The 14,637-nt window shown below is 38.3% G+C and overlaps 1 protein-coding gene across 3 annotated transcripts in view; it reads left to right on the top strand.

Annotated features, from left to right (window-relative positions):
• The window catches only part of SERPINI1 (serpin family I member 1), an 81,080-nt gene that overhangs the window by 22,966 nt on the left and 43,477 nt on the right, over window positions 1–14,637 (top strand). The window lies entirely within an intron of this gene.

Below are 14,637 nucleotides of genomic sequence, written 5' to 3'. Positions count from 1 at the left end.
CAAAAATAAAAATGGTTATAACACTCTCTTATATTTGAATGGCTCTTTATAAAAGCTTAAGAGATACAGACGTTTTTATGATTCACACTTGACACAGGAAATAGATGCTGTTCGCTTCAGTGACTTGCCCAAGGTCACCCATTAAGGAGCCAAGTGTTCTGTTAGATCCCATTTTCCTCTCTACAGAAACTGCTGGGCTTTACTATTTCATTCTCATGACCACTTTACAAAGACAGAGAAGACATATTGTTCCCATTTTATAGACTTCTGAGTGCCAGAGATTTCTCAAAGACCTAACAATAGAACTATCATTTGACCCACAATCTGACTACAGATTTTTTTTTTACTACCCAATGGAAAATATATCATTTTATCAAAGTAACCTGTACTCATATGTTTATCATAGCACTATTCATAATAGCAAAGTCATGAAATGAACTTAAATGTCCATCAACATTGGATAAAGAAAATGTGGTGTGTGTATGTCTGTGTGTGTGTGTGTGTATTTATTTATTTATGCCATGCAATACTATGCAGCCATATGAAAGAATGAAATCATATGCTTTGCAGCAACATGGATGGAACTGAAGGCCACTATCCTAAGTAAAATAACTCAGAAAATCAGATACCAAATATTCTCACTTATAAGTGGGAGCGGACATAAAGATGGAAATAACAGACACCGGGGACTCCAAAAGTGGGGAGGTTGAAAGGGGGTGAGGGTTGAAAAGCTACCTATCGGATACAGTGTTCACTATTTGGGTGCTATTTTCACTAGAAGTCCAAAACTCAGCATCACACAATATATCCCTGTAACCTCCACAGGTACTCCCTCAATCTAAAATAAAAGTAAATGAATAAAACTGAGTTCCAGCAAAGGTAAAAGATTTGCCATAAATAACACAGATTAGTGAGTAGTGGAGTTAGAAGTCAAGTCCAAGTCTTCTCACTCTTAACCCAGTTTTCTTTTTATTCAGATTCCAAGAGACAGATATTTCTGTAGAATTCCAACAGATATTTCTGTAGTCAAGACACTGCAGCGAGCACTATGTGTGTGTGTGTGTGTATGTGTGTGTGTATATATGTGTGTGTGTGTGTATGTGTGTGTATATATATACATACACATACATACACAGTGGGGGTCATCTTCAATGAGATGAGCTTTGAAAGAGGATTAGAAGTTGGCCAGGTGAAAGGAATTAGCAATATCATTCTAAGTAGGAATAGTGCTTAAATTCTGCTTCTGACAAGCTTAAATTAGTTATGCTGCCTCATCAATTCCTCTGAGTTATCAACTAGATCCTACAGTGGTTCTGGTAAAAGAAGTGCCTGCTACCAGCTGGATAACTAATTTCAAGAAAAAATTTATGTCTGAGTGGCTTGGGAACTGTGAGATCGCCTGCTGTTCTGGCACCAGGGCAACAGTGTGAGGCATCTGATCAGAAAATACGTATAACCTCCAATCCTCTGACACTATGTCTCTGGGTTGAACGTGCTGCCTCAGCTTTAATTGGTGAGCTGGTGACAAGAATTTCCTCAATTCTGGGAACCCAGCTCCAAATTGTGTGAGGGGTGTGTGTAACTGTTACAACACTTAACCTATTTAAACACTATGGATTGTTTAAGTGGAACAGCTCTCTGGATTTATCTAATCGGGCCAAAGATTACACAATTCCAATTATCTGAATTTGTCCTTTCCTTCATTGGTTTTAAACATGTCCAAATTAGCCTACAAAAGGGATGAGTTCAGCAAGGGAGATGTAAGCCATTAACATTTAGGAGAAATGTTATAGAGAAATTGATTCATCACCACAATTCTGCAAATAACAGTCAGGCAGGTTCAGGCAGAGTAAAACCAAATGATTATTTTCTGCAGCGTGGGTAGTTTTGGATCTTTAGCTTGTGCCATTGTTTTGGTGGCATGCAGAATTTATGCATCTGTATTTGAACAAGATTTAACACTAGTACCACAGCTGTTCCTGATGCACAGTTAGAACAAATGAACTCTTTGCTTGCATAAGAACCTTCAACCTAACCTGGAAGGGGAAGAAACAGTGCCTCTTATATGGTTTACTCAGGCTTTTGCTCCAAGCCTGTCTTCAGACTTTCAAACAATAGATTTAATATGTTTGGGATTGCAGGTGTTTTTATGAGTTTATCCATTGCAAGATTAGCCATGGTTGCAACAGCTGTGAGCCTTGAAGAGTCCGAATGAAGAGCTGAAAAGTTTAGTGGTAGAAATTTTACTTTGTTAACCTATTCATTGTCCCCAGGCCAAAAACTTTACAGGCCTCTATTTAATGGCTTTTGCCCAAACTCTCCGTTAATAAAACTAAATTCCCAACTGTAACAATTTTCCAATTGTATCATCAAATGTATAATCCCAGCACTTTGGGAGGCCAAGGAGGGTGGATCACCTGAGGTCAGGAGTTCAAGACCAGCCTGGCAAACTTGGCAAAACCCAGTCTCTACTAAAAAAAATACAAAAAATTAGCTGGGCATGGTGGTGGACACCTGTAATCCTGACAACTTGGGAGGCTGAGGCATGAGAATCGCTTGAACCCAGGAGGTGGAGGTTGCAGTGAGCAGAGATCATGCTGCTGCCCTCCAGCCTGGGCAATAAAGACTCCATCTCAAAAATTAAAAAAAAAAAAATTAATAAGCCATGTTAAAGATTTGATTAATGTGGTGGGGTGGAGGACCAGTGAGCAATGCCTTTATTTTCTGACCTATGTAGGCTCATTCTACCTTAACCCTCCAATCATTGTACAGTCTGCTGATGTCCTAATTTCATAAGACATTAGAGTAATTTCTGTTGCATAAATGATAGCTTTCATTGCTTATAAAATGTGCTTCAACACACTCAATAATGTCTTCTTCAAACTTATATTGCATTGATTACATCTGGCAGCCCCATATGGTGAAACTTAGTTATGACCCTTCCAATTAAATTATAGTTCAAACTCACTTCTGGGGTGCAGCTCAGCAATCTACTAAATTTCTCAGTAACATTCAGAACATGAAGTAATTTTGGGAGAATAAATTTGCAATACAAGTGGGAACAGAAGAGAAGATTTTCAATCTCTATTAATTTGTTTTTCAAAATTCATTACTTGGACAATTTACTTTCCAAGCTAATTCTAAGCAAAGATGAGTAATACTATCTTGACAGGAGTCTTTGCTTATGATATTTCCATACGTTTAAGCAGAAATACCTAGTTCGGTACCTTCCCTATAAGTAGAATGCCATGAAAAATGTTCTTAAGACAGATTCTCCAGCATCTTTTTCCACCCTTGGTCTCAATGAAGAACCTCCTGTCCTATTTCTTTTCTTTTCTTTTTTTTTTTTTTTGAGACAGAGTTTTACTCTTGTTACCCAGGCTGGAGTGCAATGGCACGATCTCAGCTCACCGCAACCTCCGCCTCTTGGGTTCAGGCAATTCTCCTGCCTCAACCTCCTGAGTAGCTGGGATTACAGGCACGCACCACCATGCCTAGCTAATGTTTTGTATTTTTAGTAGAGACGGGGTTTCACCATGTTGACCAGGATGGTCTCGATCTCTTGACCTCGTGATCCACCCGCCTCGGCCTCTCAAAGTGCTGGGATTACAGGCTTGAGCCACCGCGCCCGGCCCTCCTGTCCTATTTCACAGAGAAAAGGGAACCCTACAGAAAATTTTCACACTCTACTACGTGTTTCCACCAAAATGCATCTGTACCCATGTACTTTAGTTTTTCTTCTGTTTCTATGGATGCATTGTCTGTGCTTCGCTATAAGGTCAATGCCTCTGCTTGTGTTCTAGACTTCATTCTCTCTCCTCTCCTCATGATACCACGCCTTAATGACCTGCTCCTCCAATAATCAACTTCTCCCTCCCCTAGATCTTTGCCCTAGGAAACAGGGATGCTGTTTTTTCTCCTACCTTAAACTAGAAAATGAAGAAAACGTTCTCTTGACTACTCCTTTCCCCACCCAGCTACTGTCTTCAAGAGTTTTCTTTGCTCAGTTTCTAAGTTTTTGTTCCCCATTCTTCCTTAACTCACTCTAATTAGGCTTTCAGTTTCACTCTTCACCTCAACGTCCCCATTCCACCTGTATTGGCTTCTTGCTAATCTCTGGATTAACCAGACATACTCCTTCTTCAGCATTTGCACTTGATAATCCCTGGCCTCTGACTCTAGATATCCAAGGTTTAGCTTCTTCACCTTCCTCCTTGAAACCTTTGTTCAAAAATCACCTATTCAGTGAAGCTTCCTCATCTTTATTTAAAATTGCATCACTCACTCTCAGCTCCTCACTTTCTTATCCCCTTTCACTGAGGTTTTTTGTTTGTTTTCAGGATATTTATCGCATTCTAATATTCTGTGTGACTTATTTTCTAAATAAGATTCCTTACAGAGGTATTTGAAAATCTGAATGTTTAACAGGCAAAGTAGATAGAAGTCTCCTTTACAAACAAATTGAATGCCTGGTAACGTTGAATTCAAGGAGGGGATGTTGGGAGGGAAGCGGTCTGGACTTTGGAGCTGGACCTGATTGGTTCTCTGCTCACTATTTTTCAGCTGTGCCATTTTAGGTAATCTACACGAACACGAAGTCTCCAGGTCTCAGTTGGTTCATGTGTAAGTAGGGATAATATACCTAAATCATTCATTCAGCAAACATTGAGTGCAGACTTCGGCCAAGCAGTGGGCTAGGTCCTGATAGTCCTAAGTAACGCAGATGTGGTTTCCATTCCTCATGGAGCTTGCAGTCTGGGGAGCAAATTGATATTAGGCAATAATGCTAGAAAGAAAGATAAAAAATACAGCCAGTAGATTGCAAAGGAATAAGTGATCTGGCTTGTAATTAGTGCAATTACTTCCTCCTTTCCCATTCCTCTAATGCTGCCACTTATATTTCAACCACAGTTTTGTTGTTTGTATGGTGTTTGTTTGTTTGTTTATTTTTGGACAGGATCTTACTCTGTCACCCAGGCTGGAGTGTAGTGGCCTGATCTTAGCGCACTGCAACCTCCACCTCCTAAGCTCAACCAATTCTCTCACCTCAGCCTCCCAGAGAGCTGGAAACACAGGTGTGCACCACTATGCCCAGCTAATTTGTTTTGTATTTTTGGTAGAGACACAGTTTCACCATGTTGCTCTGGCTAGTAGACCACAATTTTACTGATAGTTGTATCGTAGTTGGTATTCTACCAGCTTGTTTTCTACAGTTGAGTGTGTCTAACAGTCACCTGAAATATGCCTTAAAAATACATGCCACTGAGTCCAATGTGTAGAATTTCTTTTTCAAGAATTTGGTGATGTGGCCTCTAAACTGGATTTTAACCATTTCCTAGGAAATCATGATGTAGCAATCAGCAGACCATACACTCAGAAGTACCAGGTTTGAGAAATAGTTTTATTGTCTCTCTTTTGAATAATAGGTTATGAAAACACTTTAAAGTCATATCATTCTGAATAAGTTATATTCTCCCAGAAGCTATTTAATCTAGGACCTTTGCCTCACATTAATAATATTAATGATCTTTAGAGAGCACACACTATTGAATCATACTAGATTCTAAATCTTAATATAACTCACCCCGCCATCGGGACACCTTTTGTTTCCTGGCATCTTTATTGCAAAAAATACTTAAATAATTTTAAATTGCATCAATTACAATGGCTAAAAAGTAAGGATCAGCAAGAGAGCCACAACCAAGAAGAAAACTGACAACAGAGAGCCCTCCTGCCACAGGCACTGAGGACAGCAATCAACAGATGTTGCTGACTGCTGTGATTATTAAGCCAAGCACTTTGTATTAGCTCATTTTCGCATTGCTGAAAAATTCATACCCAAGACCGGGGAATTTATACAGGGAAAAGGGTTTAATGAACTTAGAGTTCCACAGGGCTGGGGAGGCCTCACAATCATGGTGGAAGGCAAGGAGGAGCAAGTCACATCTTACATGGATCACAGCAGGCAGAGAGAGCTTGTGCAGGGGATGTCCTCATTTTAAAACCATCAGATCTCATGACACATATTCACTATCACAAGAACACCATTGAAAAGATTTGCCCCCATGGTTCAATAACCTCCTACTGGGTCCTTCCCACAACATATGGGAATTCAAGATGAGATCTGGGTGGGGGCACAGCCAAACCATATCATTCCACTTCTGGCTCCTCCCAAATCTGACATCCTCATGTTTCAAAACTAATCATGTCTTCCCAACAATCTTTCAAAGTTTTAACTCATTTCAGCATTAACTCAAAAGTCTGCCATCAAAGTCTCATCCAAGACAAGGCAAATCCCTTCTACCTATGAGTCTGTAAAATCAAAAGCAGATTTGTTACTTCCTAGATACAGTGGAGGTACAAGTATTGGGTAAATACAACCATTCCAAGTGGGAGAAATTGGCCAAAATAAAGGGGTTACAAGCCCCATGCCATTCAGAAATCCAGCAGGGCAGTCAAATCTTAAAGCTCCAAAAATGATCTCCTTTGACTTCATGTCTCACACCCAGGTCATGCTGATGCAAGAGACGGGTTCCCATGGTCTTGGGCAGCTCCACCCATATGGCTTTGTAGGGTATAGCCTCCCTCCCAGCTGCCTTCACAGTCTGGCATTGAGTGTTTGTGGCTTTTCCAGGCACATGGTACAAGCTGTCAGTGGATCTACCATTCTGGGGTCTGGAGGACAGTGGCCCTCTCCTTATGTATCCACTAGGCAATACCCCAGTAGGGACTCTGTGTGGGGGTTCCAACCCCAGATTTTCCTTTCACACTGACCTAGCTCCATGAGAGCCCCACCCCTGCAGCAAACTTCTGCCTGGGCAATCAGACGTTTGCATACATCTTCTGAAATCTAGGTGAAGATTCCCCAACCTCAATTCTTGACTTCTGTGCACTCTCAGGCTCAACACCAAATGGTAGCTGCCAAGGCTTGAAACTTGTACCCTCTGAAGCCATAGCCCAACCTCTACATTGGCCCCTTTCAGCCATAGATGGAGTGGCTGGGACATAGGGCACCAAGTCCTTAGGCTGCATACAGCATGGGGTCACTGGGCTATGGCCAATGAAATCACTTTTTCCTCCTAATGGTAGGAACTGCCACAAAGGTCTCTGACCTACCCTGGAGACAGTTTCCCCATTGTCTTGGGCATAACATTCAGCTCCTTGTTACTTGTGCAAATTTCTTGAGCCAGCTTGAATTTCTCCTCAGCAAATGGGATGTTCTTTTCTATAGCACTGTCAGGCTGCAAATTTTCTGAACTTTTATCCTCTGCTTCTCCTATAAAACTGAATGCCTTTAACAGCACCCAAGTCACTTTAGAAATTTCTTCCTCAAGATACCCTAAATAATCTCAAGTTCAAAGCTCCACAAATCTCTAGGGCAGGGGCAAAATGTCTCCAGTCTCTGCTAAACCATAATGAGAGTCACCTTTGCTCCAGTTCCCAACAAGTTCCTCATTTCCATCTGAGACCGTCTCAGCCTGGACCTTATTGTTCAATCACTATCAGCATTTTTGTAAAAGCCATTTAACAGAGCTCTAGGAAGTTCCAAACTTTCCTGTCTTCTTCTGAGCCCTCCAAATTGTTCCAATCTCTGCCTGTTACCCAGTTCCAAAGTTGCTTTCACATTTTCAAGTATCTTTTCAGCAATGCTCTACTTTACTGGTATCAATTTACTGTATTAGTTCATTTTCATGCTGTTGATAAATACATTACTCAAGACTGGGCAATTTATAAAAACAAACAAACAAAAAAGGTTTAATGGACTTTACAGACCCACATGGTTGGAGAGGCCTCACAATTATGGCAAAGGCAAGGGGGAGCAAGTCACATCTTATGTGGATGGTGGCAGGCAAAGAGAGAGAGAACTTGTGCAGGGGAATTCCCATTTTTCAAACCATCAGATCTCCTGAGATTTATTCACTATCATGAGAACAGCACGAGAAAGACTCACCCCCCGATTTAGTTATCTCCCACTGTGTCTCTCCCACAACACATGGGAATTTTGGAAGCTATAACATGAGATTTGGGTGGGGACACAGAGCCAAACCATATCAGTGAGGAAGGCATGTTAAAAGCTGAGATAGGCCAAAAGCTAGGCCTCTTGTGCCACACAGCTAGCCAAGTTGTGAATGCAGAGAAAAAGTCCTGAAGTCAATTAAATAAAAATGCTATTCCAGTGAACACAATGAACACATGGATGATAAGAAAGTTAAACCGTCCTATTGCTGATAGAAAGTTTTCATGGTCTAGATAGATCAAACAGCCACAAAATTCCTTTAAATCAAAGCCTGATCCAGAGCAAGAGCCTAACTCCTAAATTCTATTAAGACTGAGAGAAGTGAAAAGGTTTCAGAAAAGATTGAAGCTAGCAGAGGTTTGTTCATGAGGTTTAAGAAAGGAAGGCAACTCTGAAACATGAAAGTGTATGGAAAAATAGCAAGTGCTGATGGAGAAACTACAGCAAGTTATCCAGAAGATCTAGCTAAGATGAGTGATGAAGGCGGCCACACTAAATGACAGATTTTCACTGTCGATGGAACAGCCTTATACTGTAAGACAATGCCATCTACGACTTTTATAGCTAGAGAGATAAAGTGAATGTCTGGCTTCAAAACTCCAAAGGACAGGCTGATTCTCTCATTATGGGCTAATGCAGCTGGTGACTTTAACTTGCTCATTTACAATTTTAAGAATCTTGGGGCACTTAAGAATTATGCTAAATCTACTCTGCCTGTGCTTTATAAATGGAACAACACAATCTGAATGACGGCACATCTGTTGTGCAGCATGACTTAGTGAATATTTTAAGCTCACTGTTGAGACCTACTGCTTGGAAAAAGAGGTTCCTTTCAAAATATTACTGCTCCTTGACAATGTACCTGGTCACCCAAGAGCTCTGATGGAAATGTACATGGATATTAATGTTGTCTTCATGCCTACTAACCCAGCATCCACTCTGCAGCCCATGGATTAAGAAGTAATTCTGACTTTCAATTCTTATTATTTAAGAATATATTTTGTAAGGCTATAGCTGCCATAGATAGTGATTCCTCTGTTAGATCTGGGCAAAGTAAGTTGAAATTTTCCTGGAAAGGATTCACGAGAATGGTATCATTTAGTTATGCCATTTGAAAAAAAAAAAAAAAGTTCTCTTTTTTGTAAAGAACATTTGTGATTCATGGGAGGTTAAAGTGTCAACATTGACAAGAGATTGGAAGAAATTGACTCCAACCCTCATGGATGATTTTGAGGGGTTCAATCAAGTCTTCAGTGGAGGAAGTAACTGTGGATATGAGAGAAATAATATGAGAACTTGAATTGGAGCTTGAAGATGTAACTGAATTGCTGTAATCTCATGATCACATTTTGATGGATGAAGCATTGCTTCTTATGGATGAGCAAAGGAAGTGGTTTTTGGAGGTGGAATCTACTCCTGGTGAAGATGCTGTGAACACCATTGAAATGACAACAAAGAATTTAGACTATTACAAAAACTCCACTGGTAAAACAATGGTAGGGTCTGAGAGGACTGACTCCAATTTTGAAAGAAGTTGTACCGTGGGTAAAATGCTATCAAACAGCATTGCATGATACCGAAGAAATATTTTGTGAGAGTCCATAGATGTGGCAAACTTCATTGTTGTATTATTTTAAGAAATTACTACAACTATCCCAACATTCAGCAACCACCAGTCTTATCAGTGAGCAGCCATCAACATCAAGGTAAGACCCTCCACCAACAAAAGGCTTATGACTTGCTGATGGTTCAGATGATCATTAGCATTTTTCAGCAATAAACTATTTTTACATTAAGGTACGTGCCTTATTTTTTTAGACATAATGCTATTGCACACTTAATGGACTACAGTAGGGTGTGAGCATAACTTTTATATGCACTAGAAAACCAAAAAGTTCATATAACTCTCTTTGTTTTGTTACTAACTTTGTTGTGGTAACCTGGATCCAAACCAGCAGTATCTCTGAGGCATGCCTGTCCTCAATTCAAAATTGTTCAAGACTGAAAAAGCTGACTTGTGGGTTAAAAACAAAAGCACATCAGTGATAATGTATTATTTGCCTTTTACACTATAGCAATATCATAGCTAGCTACAGCCACAAAAAAATTAGTTTTTCCATGTATTTGAGTATTGTAGAAAACTGAAATGTATCCTGTTGAATATTCCAATATTGTGTTTCAGATGGCTTATAGAATTTATCTAACACATATTATTCACATCCCTGAAGATCCTACTGAATAGAATAGGGTACTATTTTTGAGATGGTTAAAGGGCGTCATCATGAATATCCAGCACTGGCCGCTATAGTGTTACCATGATCCACATAGAAAATATGCTTATGATAATGGTCCTACACTTTAAGGCTTTATTTGAGGCCTGCAGACTTTCATGTGCTGCACACCAGCTCCTTTTATGGCTTCTTCCCAAAGTCACTATGCCTATCTCCAGGAGCCCCTCCCTCGAATGTTTAGTTCCTTTTCTTTTCTTTTCTTTTTTGAGATGGAATCTCCCTCTGTTGCCAGGCTGGAGTACAGTGGTGCAATCTCAGCTCACTGTAACCTCCACCTCCCGGGTTCAAGCAATTCTCCTGCCTCAGCCTCCTGAGTAGCTGGGACTACAGGTGCACGCTACCACGTCCAGCTAGTTTTTGTATTTTTAGTAGGGATGGGGTTTCACCATGTTGGCCAGGATTGTCTCAATCTCTTGACCTCATGATCCACCCGCCTCAGCCTCCCAAAGTGCTGGGATTACAAGTGTGAGCCACCGCACCTGATCCTGATTTTGTTCTTTTAAGTGCCAAAAGTAGGAAACCAAAACAAAACAAACCTGTACATTAAGACTGTACGTAAAATAAAATTAAACATTCCAGGGTAGGAATTGTGTGTTCCCCTCTGAGTTAACTATATAGACTTTGATACAAAATATATATCTTTATGGATTTTTTTTGACTGTTTAAAGATCTTAAAGTTTTTGCTTATTCTGGTTTATCAATTACATTCTGTATAAGAGAAATCATCTAATATTGTGACCGTTGTATAAGTGAGAGAAAACCGTAAAACCCTAACCTTAAAGATTATAGACATATTCTACAATTTTTTTTTTTTTTTTTGAGACAGAGTTTCACTCTTGTAACCCAGGCTGGAGTGCAATGGCGCGATCTCGGCTCACTGCAACCTCCGCCTCTTGGGTTCAGGCAATTCTCCTGCCTCAACCTTCTGAGTAGCTGGGATTACAGGCACGCGCCACCATGCCCAGCTAATGTTTTGTATTTTTAGTAGAGACGGGGTTTCACCATATTGACCAGGATGGTCTCGATCCCTTGACCTCGTGATCCACCTGCCTCGGCCTCCCAAAGTGCTGGGATTACAGGCTTGAGCCACCATGCCCAGCTATATTCTACAACTTTTAAAAGGTGACTGCTTTTCTGTCCCTGTTCATTTTTTTACAAGTCATGTTTTAGAGTCATTGTCTAATATTAAGAGTGTGAAGGTTAATATTATTTTTATCAATCTGATAAGTGACTAATGGTACTTCAGTGTAGTCTACTTTAATTAATAACTATTGAAAAGTTTGACCATGTTTTTACATGTTTAAAAGCCATTTGTAATATCATTTTGGTGAAGTATCTATTCATATCCTTTCCTGGTTTTCTATAGAATTTTTGTTGATATTTTTTATTTATAAAAGTCCTTTGTAGAGAAGGGAAATTATTCTTTTGCCTGTGATTTAAGATTTTTCAGTTTGTCACCTGTCTCTCGACTTTAGTTATATATCTATATATTTTTTTTGCTGTGGATTATTTTTATTTTAACATAGGTATGTTTACATTTTTTTAATGGTGCCTGGATCTTTGTCACACTAATTCAACATTATATATATAGATATAATATGTGCATATATATATGCACACATATATGTGTAAGTTTATGTATATATGGAAAGATATATGTATTTACATATGAATATATGTTTTAAAAGGATATGTTTAAAAAAGGTTCATGGTTTTTTCCTGGAACTCTTAAGTTTCACTGTTTACTTTTAAAGTCTGATCTCTCTGAAATTTATTTTGATTTGAAGTACAAAGTAAGAATCAGAAGATTATTAACATAAAAATATCCTGTTCTCCCAACACCAGTTATTATTTACTGAATGATCTCTTCTAAAACCACTGATTTGAAGTGCCAAGTTTTATCGTATAGTAAATTATATTTTGAACAACCCTATTTTAATTATTGTAGCTTTTTAATGCATTTTATTATTTCATCACTGTTTTTATTGCTCAAAATTTGCTTTGGTATTCTTAGTGTTTTCTACATAAACTTTAAAACTAAGTAGTCTAATTTTTAAAAGCTGCTATTTTATTGAAATTTTATTGAAGATATAGTATAATACATGGAGAACTGACCTCTTTACTATGTTGCATATTCCTATTGAAGAATAAAGTATCAATTTCCACTTATCCTAGTTTTTTTCCCTCAATTGTCTCATAATTACTATAAATGACTTTTACAATTTGTTTCAACTGTAAAATAAAGCCTGGGCATTATAATTTGTTGATGTGCATCTCAAATCTCTTAAGCCATCTGTCTCACTGTTTCTCCAAGCTCTCACTGACCTTTATGTTATGTTTGTTGAAACTGATCAACTGTCCTGTACATTTTCTCACCATCTGGTCCTTGCTAATGTACCCTCATGGTGATGCTTAACATGTTAATCCTTATTTTGCTAAGAATACTACTGAAAAGATGAAGGATTCTAGTCTTTTTTTGTGTCTATTCCTCAAGAGCATTTTGTCTATTCTTTGGTATAGATCCTTCTTATTTCTATTTGAGTATATTTCTAGGGTTTTAAATAATATAACCTTTGTAGAGGGCAATTTGACAGAATTTATTAAAATTATAAGCAGTTATATTTTTTGACCCAACAATTTAACTTCTGGGAATTTACCCTGTGGAGATAATTGCCCACCTGTGAAATGCTGTATTTCTGAAATTACTTGTTGTGGCATTATTTATGATAGCAAGATTGCAATAATCTAAATTCCCATTGGTTGAAGACATTAAATAAATATAGTGAAATGCTATAAAGCTTATTTTTTAAAATGAGAAAATTCTTTATGTAATGCTAGGAAATAGTATCCAACATGTTGTTAAAAAAAAAGTAAAAATCTAAACCAGTGTATATGAATGCATATTATGTTATAATATCTGTAAGAAAAGGGGCAATACATTTAGTATATATACATAAGATATCTCTGGAAGATAACTTGGGTTGATTTCACTGAGGGAAACTGGCTAAGGGACAAGGGAGTGTGGGAAAGAGAATCTTCACTATGTACCTTTTTATAACTTTTGCATTTATGTTCTGTGAAAGTTTTACCTATTACCTTTTTTTTTTAGTTAAAAACGTTTAAGTAGTGTAATGAAGTAAATGGTAGGTTAACATCCCAATGAATGTATTTTATGTCTGAAATCTGTTGTAGAATTATTTGGCACAAGTAGGACCAATATATTAAGAGAGTAAAATTTCATCCAAACTTAAGGAATACCTTGCCAGCAAGTAAGGCAATTTAAAACTAGATGGACAGCTGTGTCTGTGTGTGTGTGTGTGTGTGTGTGTGTGTGTGTGTGTGTGTGTGTTTCCGCACACACATGGGATTTAGCAAAGTCAGTCTTTTACAGGGAATTCCTGCATTAAATTAACAGAAGTGAACCTGATAACCTCTAAATCCCATCTAACATGGGCAGCATGGCATAGTGAAATAGTACAGGACTTGAAGCCTTCTGATGAAAGTTCAGAACCCATCTTCACTCCTTAATAAACTGTGCGAACATAATACAGCATCTTCAACGTAATGGGTTTCAATTTCTTAATCTACAAATGGGGTCACCTGCATCTACCTATAGGCTTGTTAAGAGGACTAGCAATAATTTATATTATGTCTAGATGTTTTGTTCATTATATTATTGTTCCATCTCTACAGTTCTATGAATGAATGATCTTTGGGGAGAAAATTGAGATAAAAGGATATAGTGTATGGGAGGAACTTTTCATTTTGACACTTAGATATTTCTATCATATTCCTGAATATTAGCAGTTATCTAGATCTTTTAGCTCCCAGCCACTCACCTATAAAATTCTACAAGCAATACTAGAAGTGAGGAAATATGACAGTATAGCCCATCCTATTTGGGTAACCTGTCATACTTATCTCAAGTTGAGCTTTGCCTCTTATTGGGATTTTAAAACTGTATATTCAAAAACATCTATATAGATCTGTTATAGAGTAAAAATCCATGATGTTCATGGCAACCCAATGTCCATCATTCAGTCATTCTCTGCAGAGCTAATTGTCTGTATTTTTATAAAGTTAAGTCAAGAGAATTGTTTTATTTTATTCTAATTCATTTATGGGCAAGTCTTATCTCCATGACAGTCTCTGACACATACCTTGGAATCATTAAAATATTCTCTGAAATTCAAGTGCAATGATGTACACTTACAGTATCAGCTGCTCAGGAAGATGAGGCAGGAAAATTGCTTGAATAGCCATTATATTCCAGCCATGGCAGCATCATGAGACCCTTTTTCTTTACGTGTGTGTGTGTGTGTGTGTGTG

This window comes from Sapajus apella, unplaced genomic scaffold, assembly GCF_009761245.1.
Source record: "Sapajus apella isolate SASKATOON/1434 unplaced genomic scaffold, GSC_monkey_1.0 scaffold4, whole genome shotgun sequence".
In the NCBI taxonomy this organism is placed as follows: Eukaryota; Metazoa; Chordata; class Mammalia; order Primates; family Cebidae; genus Sapajus; species Sapajus apella.
The sequence above is the reverse complement of the archived record's forward strand: the minus strand, read 5'-3'. Positions and strand labels throughout refer to the sequence as shown.